Genomic DNA, 14,339 nt, shown 5'->3' with positions numbered 1-14,339 from the left:
GGCTCCAGCTCGCCTGCGACCCTGTAGGACAGGATAAAGCGGCTAGAGATAATGAGATGAGGTGAGAACTAACAGTGTTCAAGTTAACTAGCTATGTGTAAACATTAGCCATGGACAAGGCTATGGCAACTTGGCGGGAAAATCCATAGAAAGTCATTTCACTAACCAGACTGCATAGCTATTGCAACATTATCACTAGCTCAAAGCACAGACAACTTTGTTGCAAGTTTTCTCTTGGAATAAAATGTTTATATCCCTCAATATGCTTCCGCAGGTCGGACAGCGAGTTTTTGTAGGCCGTGATGTGGTTCGTTTTCAGCAAACAAAGCAAACATTTAAAACAAAATGAATCATTAACCCTTTCAGAAAACTGAAACATGGGTTCTAGGTATAGCCATGAGTGTGTGTGTTCTCCAGAAGAGCCGCCTCCTTCCATTCTGCCATCAACTGATCGTGTTAAATAACGCTGCTGAGAAATCATTGAACTTGATTTTATCCAGTCTTTGGACGTGACGTGACCTAGTGATTACTGATCGGCTCTCAGTGTCACCTACGATAAAACCAATCACGTTTTAGAAAAGAAAAGAAAAAAACATCCACTTTCAAAGCTGCTTCATAGTAACGAGTAATGAGGACCTTGATAGAAATGTAGTGGAGTGAAAAGTACAATGTTTGTCTTTCAAATGTAGTGAAGTGAAAGTCATAAGTTTCCCAAAAAAAAAAAAACCTCAAGTAAAGTACAGATACTCAAAAAATGTACTTAAGTGCAGAACTCAAGTAAATGTACTTTGTTACTGTCCACCTCTGCCTTTTCCGAGAGAGAGAGAGAGAGAGAGAGAGAGAGAGAGAGAGAAAAGAGAGGCTGGTGAGGGGGGACTGTTTATATGTAAAGAATCTTTTATTGTCATTGCACTGTCAAAAAAATTAGTTGTAGCTGCTGTAACATTTTACTGTAATGTGTTTTGGAGACTTTCAACAACATTAAATGCAAATACACTGCAACATCGCTATAATGAACTCCTTGTTAGGTGTCCAAATAGTTCATTATACCAAAAAGTTTGTAATACTGAAATGGAGCCACTCGTCAAACCGAACACTCACTCTGACGTAAAACAAGACCAACTGTGTTTCATTTATATTTACACTGAATTCACTTACATATTTACAAAGTAAAGGAAATAAGCCACACTCGCCATCTTCTAAATTGATTGATAAAATGACTTCTAAAATTACTCTAAATTGACCATAGGTGTGAGTGTGAATGGTTGTCTGTGTCTATGTGTCAGCCCTGTGATGACCTGGCGACTTGTCCAGGGTGAACCCCGCCTTTCGCCTGTAGTCAGCTGGGATAGGCTCCAGCTCGCCTGCGACCCTGTAGAACAGGATAAAGCAGCTAGAGATAATGAGATGAGATGTTTCGATGATGATGATGATGATGAATCTTCCCCAGATGTGCTTCATCCCTGATCAAGGATGTTCTTCCTGCTCTACTGTGTGGTGATGAATCATCTTTCTATAATGTTCAGATCTGTTATTGTTCTCCTGTTGTTTATTCAGACACTTGTCCCAACATGAAGTGGCTCCTCCAAGGTTTCTTGTTCTTTTCTTTTATTGGGGAGATTATTTTCTCTCTGTCCTTGTGATTGCTGTAAGCCTGAGAAGAAAGAAAGGACTGTTAAATAGCGGTTTGTACAGAATGAAAACGTACACAGTATCACTGTACATCTCTTCATACTGTACATACAGTGGTGCTTGAAAGTTTGTGAACCCTTTAGAATTTTCTATATTTCTGCATAAATACGACCTAAAACATCATCAGATTTTCACACAAGTCCTAAAAGTAGATAAAGAGAACCCAATTAAACAAATGAGACAAAAATATTATACTTGGTCATTTATTTATTGAGGAAAATGATCCAATATTACATATCTGTGAGTGGCAAAAGTATGTGAACCTCTAGGATTAGCAGTTAATTTGAAGGTGAAAATAGAGTCAGGTGTTTTCAATCAATGGGATGACAATCAGGTGTGAGTGGGCACCCTGTTTTATTTAAAGAATAGAGATCTACCAAAGTCTGATCTTCACAACACATCTTTGTGGAAGTGTATCATGGCACGAACAAAGGAAATTTCTGAGGACCTCAGAAAAAGCGTTGTTGATGCTCATCAGGCTGGAAAAGGTTACAAAACCATCTCTAAAGAGTTTGGACTCCACCAATCCACAGTCAGACAGATTGTGTATAAATGGAGGAAATTCAAGACCAGTGTTACCCTCCCCAGGAGTGGTCGACCAACAAAGATTGCTCCAAAAGCAAGGCGTGTAATAGTTGGCGAGGTCACAAAGGACCTCAGGGTAACTTCTAAGCAACTGAAGGCCTCTCTTACATTGGCTAATGTTCATGTTCATGAGTCCACCATCAGGAGAACACTGAACAACAACGGTGTGCATGGCAGGGTTGCAAGGAGAAAGCCACTGCTCTCCAAAAACAACATTGCTGCTCATCTGCAGTTTTCTAAAGATCATGTGGACAAGCCAGAAGGCTATTGGAAAAATGTTTTGTGTGCGGACGAGACCAAAATAGAACTTTTTGGTTTAAATGAGAAGCGTTATGTTTGGAGAAAGGAAGATACTGCATTCCAGCATAAGAACCTTATCTCATCTGTAAAACATGGTGGTGGTAGTATCATGGTTCAGGCCTGTTTTGCTGCATCTGGGCCAGGACGACTTGCCATCATTGATGGAACAATGAATTCTGAATTATACCAGCAAATTCTAAAGGAAACTGTCAGGACATCTGTCCATGAACTGAATCTCAAGAGAAGGTGGGTCATGCAGCAAGACAATGACCCTAAGCATACAAGTCGTTCTACCAAAGAATGGTTAAAGAAGAACGAAGTTAATGTTTTGGAATGGCCAAGTTAAAGTCCTGACCTTAATCCAATGGAAATGTTGTGGAAGGACCTGAAGCGAGCAGTTCATGTGAGGAAACCCATCAACATCCCAGAGTTGAAGCTGTTCTGTATGGAGGAATGGGCTAAAATTCCTCCAAGCCGGTGTGCAGGACTGATCAGCAGTTACTGGAAATGTTTAGTTGCAGTTATTGCTGCACAAGGGGGTCACACCAGATACTGAAAGCAAAGGTTCACATACTTTTGCCACTCGCAGATATGTAATATTGGATCATTTTCCTCAATAAATAAATGACCAAGTATAATATTTTTGTCTCATTTGTTTCACTGGGTTCTCTTTATCTACTTTTAGGACTTGTGTGAAAATCTGATGATGTTTTAGGTCATAATTATGCAGAAATATAGAAAATTCTAAAGGGTTCACAAACTTTCAAGCACCACTGTAATTCCATATATTACACAGACACGAGTGTTTTAGTGTGAAATACACCACTGGTGTTTTTCATCTGAGCTCCATCCGGGACATGGAGAACCAAAACCGGGACATAAATCTCTACATGTCACTCATGAGGAAATCAATGAATTGTTTTGATAAATTTGGGGACTTTTTGTTTGTGAATGTGTCGATATAATAAAAAGAAAATCACACGTTGGCTTGAAGATATGAAGTTTATCTTCTTGTGTTGAAAAACTCACATTTTTTCATACGAAATCCATCACAGATCTGAGTGACATATTTAAATAATATTGGCTGGTGTTGAGTTGTCTATCAGATATACGGTATTCCATTCAGTGAGCATGATACTGAATTAGTCAAAGACGAGTAGCTGAATGGAATATATCTGATAGACCATAAAAAAACCCAGCCGATTTTATTATTATTATTATTATTATTATTATTATTATACACACTTTCTTCATATCATCATTCTCAAAGGCCAGCACTAGCTTATCCGTGACTTGGTGCTGTTAGCGCTGCAGTATAGCGTTCATCAGTAGTGTTAGTGAAGGCCAATGCTAGCAGTCAAGCCAGTGCTATCGAGAACTACTAGCACAGGCTAACGACCGAGAAGATTTCTGTCTCCAGATTCTTCTTCCATGCTGCATGCTTGCTACAGTATTTTTTTCCACTCGTACTTAAGTATTCATTTCCCGATGTAATTTACTGAGTTCCTTTTAAAATAAACATCGGAGTGACCTGGCAGCCAAAATTCTCCCCAAATCTTCCGTATTTAATGAAGCAAACCTGGCAGCCATGTTTGTTTACAAATTGTCACAGTTGCTCACTCACTAGCGTGGAAGTTTTACATCTCCAACATGTGACATCATGTTGTCTTGACAATCATGCAATATCGTAAACCATATTCAATGCTCATTCTCCATTGGGTAGAGTGATGTAATACACATAGGATAAGCGATATGCTAACAATATTGCATGCTATCAAACCAAATGAATGAAACCCACTAGAAGGGAATAGAACACATGTTTTTATTCCATGGAAAAAGTGTCCTGTATGGATAATAATTCCTGATATTTCACTCTGATGATGTCACTCCCAGTATTTTCCCACTGACTAGATGTGCATTGTCAAAATGGCGAACTGGTTCAAAATTAAAATTCTTTTGATTAACTTGCGGGGGTTTTTTTCTTTTTTTGTGGCTGTGTCCATATAATATAAAGAATATTACACAGTGGCATGAAAATATGAATTTTATCTTCTCGTGTTGAAAATATTTTCAGTCGTTCGCTTCACTCACTCCTGATAAAAACACTCACCACTCATGATAAACTTCATATCTTGGCACCACCGTGTCATAGCCTCTCTATATTTTACTTTTAATCTGGGATTCATCTGCCTGAGAAATTTGAGATTTGCATGTCAGAGGAGTGCTTGAGGTGCGAGTTTGATGGACTGAACTGTTAGCACAGGAAACACAGTCCACTTCACATGTTAATGATCTGATTATTCTGGTTGGGGTGGATTGTGTTAATGAAATACTTCTCATCTGATTTCTTTCTGCCTTTTGAGGGAAAAATTGGTTCACAGTGTGTCTGGTGTTGCTGAAGCTCTTTGCATTCATATTTAATTCAATTCAGTTTTATTAACAGGGCAAAGCAGCTTTACAGGTATCTGGATATAGATTTAGATTGATCTCGAATGAACAAACCAGAGGAGATGGGGGCAAAGCAAAACTTCCCGAGATGATGTGAGGAGGGAACCTCGAGATGTCTGCTGCTGTTTGATGGATAGTCATTGATTTGGTCACCTTTCTCCAGGGTGCGTAATCATAGAGATCGTAGAGCAGCGTCTTTACTGCCCAGTTTACATCCAGAGAGTCATCATTCCGGGCGGCACGGTGGTGTACTGGTAAGCACTGTCACCTCACAGCAAGAAGGTTCTGGGTTCAAGCCCGGTGGCCAACGGGGGCCTTTCTGTGTGGAGTTTGCATGTTCTCCCCGTGTCTGTGTGGGTTTCCTCCGGGTGCTCTGGTTTCCCTGACAGTCCAAAGACATGCAGGTTAGGATAATTGGTGGCTCTAAATTGACCGTAGGTGTGAATGGTTGTGTGTCTTGATGTGGCAGCCCTGTGATGACCTGGAGACTTGTCCAGGGTGAACCCTGCCTCTCACCCATAGTCAGCTGGGATAGGCTCCAGCTTGCCTGCGACCCTGTAGAACAGGATAAGCGACTACAGATAATGGCTGGATGGATGCAGTCATCATTCCACCTAGAGGTAAAAAATGGGAACTACAACACGAGCTAGTCGACGCCCACTGGAGCAGGGATCTACAGTACCCCATGCATCGGTGGAGGTTATCGTGATTATGGCTTTATAATACTAAACACTGAGTATCATTGATTTCACCAGAAACATGGCAAAACCTTTTGTGTCTCGTGAATTCAACAAAACATTATATACAGTGGTGCGTGAAAGTTTGTGAACCTTTTAGAATTTTCTGTATTTCTGCATAAATATGACCTAAAACAACATCAGATTTTCACACAAGTCCTAAAAGTAGATCAACAGAACCCAGTTAAACAAATGAGACAAAAATATTATACTTGGTCAGTTATTTATTAAGGAAAATGATCCAATGTTACATATCTGTGAGTGGCAAAATTATGTGAACCTCTAGGATTAGCAGTTAATTTGAAGGTGAAATTAGAGTCAGGTGTTTTCAATCAATGGGATGACAATCAGGTGTGAGTGGGCACCCTGTTTTATTTAAAGAACAGGGATCTATCAAAGTCTGATCTTCACAACACATGTTTGTGGAAGTGTATCATAGCACAAACAAAGGAGATTTCTGAGGACCTCAGAAAAAGTGTTACTGATGCTCATCAGGCTGGAAAAGGTTACAAAACCATCTCTAAAGAGTTTGGACTCCACCAATCCACAGTCAGACAGATTGTGTACAAATGGAGGAAATTCAAGACCATTGTTACCCTCCCCAGGAGTGGTTGACCAACAAAGATCACTCCAAGAGCAAGGCGTGTAATAGTCGGCGAGGTCACAAAGGACCCCAGAGTAACTTCTAAGCAACTGAAGGCCTCTCTCACATTGGCTAATGTTAATGTTCATGAGTCCACCATCAGGAGAACACTGAACAACAATGGTGTGCATGGCAGGGTTGCAAGGAGAAAGCCACTGCTCTCCAAAAAGAACATTGCTGCTCATCTGCAGTTTGCTAAAGATCACATGGATAAGCCAGAAGGCTATTGGAAAAATGTTTTGTGGACAGATGAGACCAAAATGGAACTTTTTGGTTTAAATGAGAAGCGTTATGTTTGGAGAAAGGAAAACACTGCATTCCAGCATAAGAACCTTATCCCATCTGTGAAACATGGTGGTGGTAGTATCATGTTTTGGGCCTGTTTTGCTGCATCTGGGCCAGTACGGCTTGCCATCATTGATTGGAACAATGAATTCTGAATTATACCAGCGAATTCTAAAGGAAAATGTCAGGACATCTGTCCATGAACTGAATCTCAAGAGAAGGTGGGTCATGCAGCCAGACAATGACCTTTAGCACACAAGTCGTTCTACCAAAGAATGGTTAAAGAAGAATAAAGTTAATGTTTTGGAATGGCCAAGTCAAAGTCCTGACCTTAATCCAATGGAAATGTTGTGGAAGGACCTGAAGTGAGCAGTTCATGTGAGGAAACCCACCAACATCCCAGAGTTGAAGCTGTTCTGTACGGAGGAACGGGCTAAAATTCCTCCAAGCCAGTGTGCAGGACTGATCAACAGTTATCGGAAACATTTAGTTGCAGTTATTGCTGCACAAGGGGGTCACACCAGATACTGAAAGCAAAGGCTCACATACTTTTACCACTCACAGATATGTAATATTGGATCATTTTCCTCAATAAATAAATGGCTGAGTATAATATTTTTGTCTCATTTGTTTAACTGTGTTCTCTTTATCTACTTTTAGGACTTTTGTGAAAATCTGATGATGTTTTAGGTCATATTTATGCAGAAATATAGAAAATTCTAAAGGGTTCACAAACTTTCAAACACCACTGTATTGTTTTATTTTCGATTTAAACTGCATTACGTTTAACTTGCAGGAAAAGAAAAGTGCAAAACTAAACAAGCGCATGTTCAGGCACTGCAGGTGTTTTGTGTTAGAGGTGAAATTGTGTTTGTATAACGCGTCTAAGACCTGATATTGACTCAGATACGGAGTCGTGTCCCTGCTGCTTTCAGTCAAAAACGCCCCACTGTTTCACACTCATAACACTGAAGCAACACAAAGCAAATTCCTCTCCAACTCAATTACACAGCATTTCTCTCTCATGCTTCAGGAGAAACAGGCTGTTAGGAAAGACGAGTGCAGAGGAGAGGAGGAGAGGGGGATAAAGGGGATATGTGTGATATAGAGAACACTTGGCTGTTTGTTTATCGAGATGAGATTCTCTGCCGGTCTGTGATCACAGCACTGGGAAAATATTACAGCTCCTGCTGCTGCAGAGAGCAGATACACAAATATCAACACAAACATCAGATCAGTTTCCTGTGGTAAATATTTCGCTTCATTTGCTTCATGCTTTAATTGGATGACTTGAATGTAGTGTTGTTTTATTCCTAGCTTTAGTTTGTGTTTATGATGTTTGCATGGGTGCCTATTTAACCACAATGAATATCAATCAATCAGCTAATCAAATTCATTTGTCATCAAGCAGGAAAACTCTATCCAGTCTTGGAACTGCTGCGAATACCTCCGACAGTCGATCATAAAAAAGAGCTTCCTCATGAGACAGTCTTTTGTAGGTTGGAGCATATATACTGATTACTGTGGCCATGAAGTTGTCTAGTTTGATTTGCATGCTCATCACCCGAGAGCTGGTCCCCTTCCAGCTGATCACAAAGGTGTTCTTTAACACAATGGTGACACCGTCAAGCTTTGTCTGTTCGGGGGGGTCTACCAGAGTAGAAGAAGGTGTCATAACTTTCAACAAATTCACCTTCACCTGGAATCTGAGATTCACTGAGACATGCAATGTCGATGTTAAAGCATTTGAGCTCTGAAGTCACTAATGCTGATTGGTGCTTAGGAGCCTGGTGCTTAGATGTTATGTCAGATAGAGTCCAGACATTCCAACAAACTATCTTAACTTGTTCCGGATGTTTGTGAGCAGATCTGGGCTGATCAGAACCGCAGGGTCCATGAGGCTTTACCCAGGGTCCTTCATGCTTGCCGTTTTGCTGCCCAGATTTATGACACAGATGCAATTGCTTACTTGATGTTTTCACATCCATGGCAGGTAAAGGTTTTCACAGCAAGGGGTTGCTAGCCCCAGGCAGTGGGCAAGCAGACTGCCCTCTTCCGTGCTTGTGTTCCTCGATGAGTAGATTATGGAGTGGAAACACAAAGTAACACATATCACCACATCTTGCTCAAAGAGGCTGATTGTTGAAGGGCCAGTGGGCTGAGCGTAGAGATCCTATGAGACTGTTCTATGCATTGTGCAGTGTACCGTTGAGAGTTAAGGACAAGTAAAAGGATGAACGATAACTACTGCCTCCTCATTCTTTAAAATCTACTACAATTCCTCCGTGGGCAAACATCACAAATTGGTGACGAGGATGAGCGCATTGGTACCGAGTCCACCAGTTTTTCTTCCACAAGTGGGTGAGCCACCGATTCCGTTTGCTAAGTGGAGGAAAATCTTTGATAATTACATGCTAGCCATACATGCAACTGGAAACACATGGCCTGATGCACGTAAATGCGCCGTTTTGCTACAATGCCTCGGTCTGGAGGGACAACGCATTTTCTACAATTTGCCAGATCAAGGTACTACTTTTGATGCGGCCATGACTGCTTTAGAAAAGCAATTTGTACCTAAAGTGAATGTTATAGCGTGCAGACACAAGTTCAGACAACGTGTGCAACGAGCTGATGAAACCGCTTCTCAGTACGTAGCTGCTTTGAGAGCCTTAGCTACACAATGCCAGTTCGGAGCAATGGAAAGCGAAATGATTCGAGATCAGCTTATCTCTTGTGCATATCTCAGTGCTGTAAAGGATAAATTACTGATGGAGGAGGATCTAACTTTAGACAAGGCACAGACACTTGCGTGCCAAGTTGAAGAAGCTGTTAAAAATTCCACACTACTGTCTTCAGCTAAAAACCCGCCAACAGCATCAGTGCAAGCTATCAGGGCAACGAATGCACATTTTCATGGGAAAAGGGGAGCACGTCCAGCAAAGCCCTCAGCTACAGATCACCGTGTACATGCAAATGCAAATCTGCGGGATCGAAAGTGTTACAGATGCGGATCCAGTAAACACTTAGCAAATGAAAAGAACTGTCCGGCTGCCTCTGTGGAATACAATAAATGCGGAAAAAAGGGACATTTCGCAAAAGTGTGCAAATCGTCCGTGAGTGAAGTGAGAGAAGTTACAGTGCCGGAGCTCGAGGTGCTCTGCGTGGGTGATGAGACAAAACCCACGGCAGCAGCCGAAGAAAAGATTACATGTATAGTGAAGGTCGAAGCACCACAAGGAAATTATCACACAATGCAGCTCATTGTAGACACTGGCGCTTCCGTGTCTATCTTGTCAGAAGCCATGTATAAGACTTACTTTGCAGATTGCTCACTCTGTGAACCAAAAATCAGATTAGTTACTTATGCAAAAGGTGAACTACCTGTACTTGGATGCTTACCTGCTACAGTTTACATTGCAGATGACAAACGAGTCTCTACCCACTTCTACATCGTGAAAGCTGGATCGCCATTGATGGGGCTTGACCTGATTAAAGCACTCAGTGTGAACATCATTGGAGGCAAGGTGAATAGCGCTAGGCAACATGATGAAAATGCAACAGTGAATAACATTGATTCTTCTTCACCCCAACAACTTGGTTGTGTGAAAGGTTTCATTCACAAGGTCCAGGTGAACAGCACGGTGCAGCCAGTTCGCCAGAAGCTGAGATGGTTGCCATTGAGCATACGAGAAGAGGTGTCGGAGGAGCTGAATCGCTTACTTCAGGCCGGCATCATTGAGTGTGTGGATGCATCTGAATGGGTGAGTCCCCTGGTTGTTGCACGAAAGCGCTCAGGTGGAATACGTCTTTCTGTTGACCTCCGTGAGCCCAACAAAAGTGTGATCATGGACTGTTACCCACTTCCTCACATGGAGGATTTGTTCTCAGCACTAGCAGGCGCCACACACTACAGTCAGATTGACTTGAGCTCAGCCTATCACCAGTTACCACTTCACACTGAGAGTCGCAACCTCACCGCCTTTATTACACATGATGGTCTCTACCGATTCACACAAGTTCCATTCGGACTTGCGTCTGCTCCATCAGCATTCCAGAAAATGATGCAATCGATTCTAAAAAACCTGCCCGGAGTACAGAACTATTTAGATGATATAATAGTCAGTGGAGAGTCCAGAGAAAAACATGATGAGCACTTGAAGGCAGTCCTGCAGCGCCTGAAAGACGCAAACCTTCAGATTAACTTCGAAAAGAGCTCATTTGGGCAGACAAGCATTCCCTTTTTGGGTCACGTCATCTCCAAAGAAGGGCTACGTCCTAGCCCAGACCATCTCACTGCCATTGCTGATGCACCTGCCCCAAAAGACATGGCAGCACTACGTTCCTTCCTGGGCTTAACGTCCTGGTTCAGCAAATTCCTGCCAAACTATGCAACGCTGGTTGAGCCACTGCGACAGCTGCTCAGATCGAGTCCACAGTCTGAGCTACAGTGGGACAGTGACGCAGAGAAAAGTTTCACCAAGCTGAAAGCAATGCTGTTGGAAAGTCCTGTCCTGGCTGTCTTTGACCCGAAGCTACCTACCTTCATTACGACGGATGCCTCTGATTATGGCCTAGGGGCCGTACTGACTCAGCTGCACCCTGACAACCATGAACGCATAGTGGCCTTTGCTTCATGCACGCTGTCTGCAGCCGAGAGGAAGTACTCGACTACAGAAAAGGAAGCCCTAGCCTGTGTGTGGGCTGTGGAAAGATGGCGCACGTACGCGTGGGGACACAGATTCACACTTCGAACTGACCACCAGGCACTGACCACTCTCCTCAACACCAAAGGCATGAACAGAGCTGGCATGAGGATTGCAAGATGGTCGGCTAAGCTGATGTGCTACCAATACGACATCCAGTACAGGCCAGGTAGTCAGAACGTCATGGCAGACTGTCTGTCCCGTGTTCCCCTCACTGACACCAGCACCACTGCGGAAGCTGACGGAGACCTATGCACAGAGATTGCTGAGATTTCAATTCACAATGCACTGCCGCTTGCCGACTTCAAAGCTGAAAGTGAAGATTGCCCCATACTGACACAGCTGCGACAGGTTATCTGCTCAGGGTGGCCAAAGGTGAAGAAAGCACTCCCAACTGAACTACAGCCATTCTACATGTTACGACATGAACTTGCTGTTGAGGCTCCACTGATCTTCCGGGGTACTCGCCTGCTGGTTCCCAAGTCTCTTCAGGAGAGAATCGTGCATCTTGCGCACGAAGGCCATCAAGGCGTGGTCCGCACGAAGCAATGCCTCAGAGAACTCTACTGGTGGCCACACATGGATGACCTGGTCCACGAAGTTCTACTGTCCTGCTCAATCTGTCAGTCATGTGACAAAACTGCCAAAGCTTCTCCAGCCCCGTTACAGCCTGTTGAGCTTCCCGGGGGCCCTTTTCAGCACGTGGCAATTGACATCGTAGGCCCATTCGAACGCGCAGCCTATGACTGCAGATTCGCTATTACTTTCATCGACTACTTCAGCAAGTGGCCTGAGGTGGCCTTTACCTCAAATGCAACTACAGCCACAGTGATGACATTCCTTTCTGATGTGTTCGCACGTGAAGGCAACCCCCTTGCAATTACAACTGACAACGGACCACAATTCACGTCCTCCGCTTTTGCTGACTTCCTAAAGGAAAGGGGCATTAAACACATCAAAATGAGTGTGTACCATCCACAGTCGAACGGGTGTGTTGAGCGCTTCAACCGCGTTCTGAAAGACTGTATACAGGCAGCAGAGGTAGCCCAGCATCCATGGAAGCCTGCAGTGACTGAGATGCTGCAGAGCTACCGAGCCACTGATCATGCAACTACCGGCAAAAGTCCCTTCCAGCTGCTGAGAGGAAGACCGATGTGGACAAAGCTCCACATCTTACCACCAGCAGATAGCAACAGAGAATACAACGACGTCAGAACCACAGTCATCCGCCGACAGAGCAAAAGCAAGCAGTACTTCGACTCCAAGAGAGGTGCAAAGGCTCCCAAGGTTTCAGTCAGTGACAAAGTGCACATTCACAAGCCTTTCCATGTGGGAGACAATACACTGAACCCTTGACAGTCCTGAAGCGAACCGGCCCCAGCACATTCATCTTAAGTGATGGGAAAAGGTGGAATGCAGCACACCTGTCTCTTCACAAGGAGACACCTCAACGTGATGAACTGGAGGACAGTACCAGTCCAGCAGAGACATCACCTAGATCTGCTGCACGGCAAAGAGAGAGTCAACCACCAACCTGGATGAAAGATTACGTGACGAAATGACAAGAAGATATGTACAGGGTGTAGGCGGATCGCTGCCCTATGAAAAAAAAATGTTATACTGTTCTATGGTTCCTTTGACAATGTGAAAAAAAAACAAAGAGAAGAATGTAAGACAGATTGATGTTTTCAAGGTGAAATTTAATTAGTCTTGTTTTGGTGATATACTTCTGTTGCACTTATATACAATACTTATCTTAGTTCCTTGAAGAATCTAAGTTTACAATTGTATGCATTGCAGTTAACTTTAATGTTGCCGGTTACAGTTAGGCACTGTCTACTCTCATGTTTTAACATGTTACTCATTTCTAGAGAAGTAGAATGAATGTATGTGATGTACGTTTTATGTTCAGTGAAATATAATTTCAGTTTCATAAGGGTAAAGTAATCTTGTGAGAAACAGGGGAGATGTTGTGTTTGCAGATTACTAATGCTTTAGGATGCATAGTATACTTCACCACCAGCAGGTGGCACTGGTTATATTGGAGAGTAGATGTGATGTAATCGTGAGAGTAGATATCCCATGAGACTGTTCTATGCATTGTGCAGTGTACCGTTGAGAGTTAAGGACAAGTAAAAGGATGAACGATAACTACTGCCTCCTCATTCTTTAAAATCTACTACAATTCCTCCGTGGGCAAACATCACAGTCACCTTGAAAGCTTCCAGCATTCCTGTTTGCAAAGAATCCTTAAAGTATGTTGGCAAGATCGTGTCACTTATAGGGAACTTCGTGCTCGGACTGCCTGTTGTAAGCTTCATATGCTTATCCAGGTGAACAGATTGCGCTACTTCGGGCACATTGCTTGGATGGAGACTGCCCAACTCCCTAAATATCTACTGGGCTGAACTCCCTCCCATGGTCACCACAGCGTTAGCCACCCATGTCTTAGTATTCTGCAAACTATTACTGCTGACATCAGGAAATTGTTCGGCGACTACTACGACATCTCCACAGCCATTTGTGCTGCTATGGAAAGGAGTTCTTGGAGATGCCTCCTAAGTTCATTAAAACTAGATTGTGAGCAGGCAGACTAAATATGAAGACCTTACCAAGGACAAGTACCGTAAGTAAGTAAGTAACACAGCACACACACACAAAGAATAATCAAGTCCCCAAAAAATGAAGACTCTGATTAAGTCCTCTCAACTTAAAAAGGGCTTGACTTTTGCCAAAACCCTGAGTTGATAAAAACAACTTTGTGTGACCTGGCTTACTACATTATCAAATTTCCATTAATAACCACCCCAAGGTCTTTCACTAGGGGTTTACAGTGATGGATAGTCCTAGGCATGACACTAAACTGCAACCAGTGGTGAGGCTCTGGTTTGGGAGTTCCAGAGTTCTGGGGAATGTGGAGTTATCCCTTAATCACCAGTACTCCCA

The sequence above is a fragment of the Neoarius graeffei genome, chromosome 16 (assembly GCF_027579695.1).
Source record: "Neoarius graeffei isolate fNeoGra1 chromosome 16, fNeoGra1.pri, whole genome shotgun sequence".
Classification (NCBI taxonomy): Eukaryota; Metazoa; Chordata; class Actinopteri; order Siluriformes; family Ariidae; genus Neoarius; species Neoarius graeffei.
The sequence above is the reverse complement of the archived record's forward strand: the minus strand, read 5'-3'. Positions refer to the sequence as shown.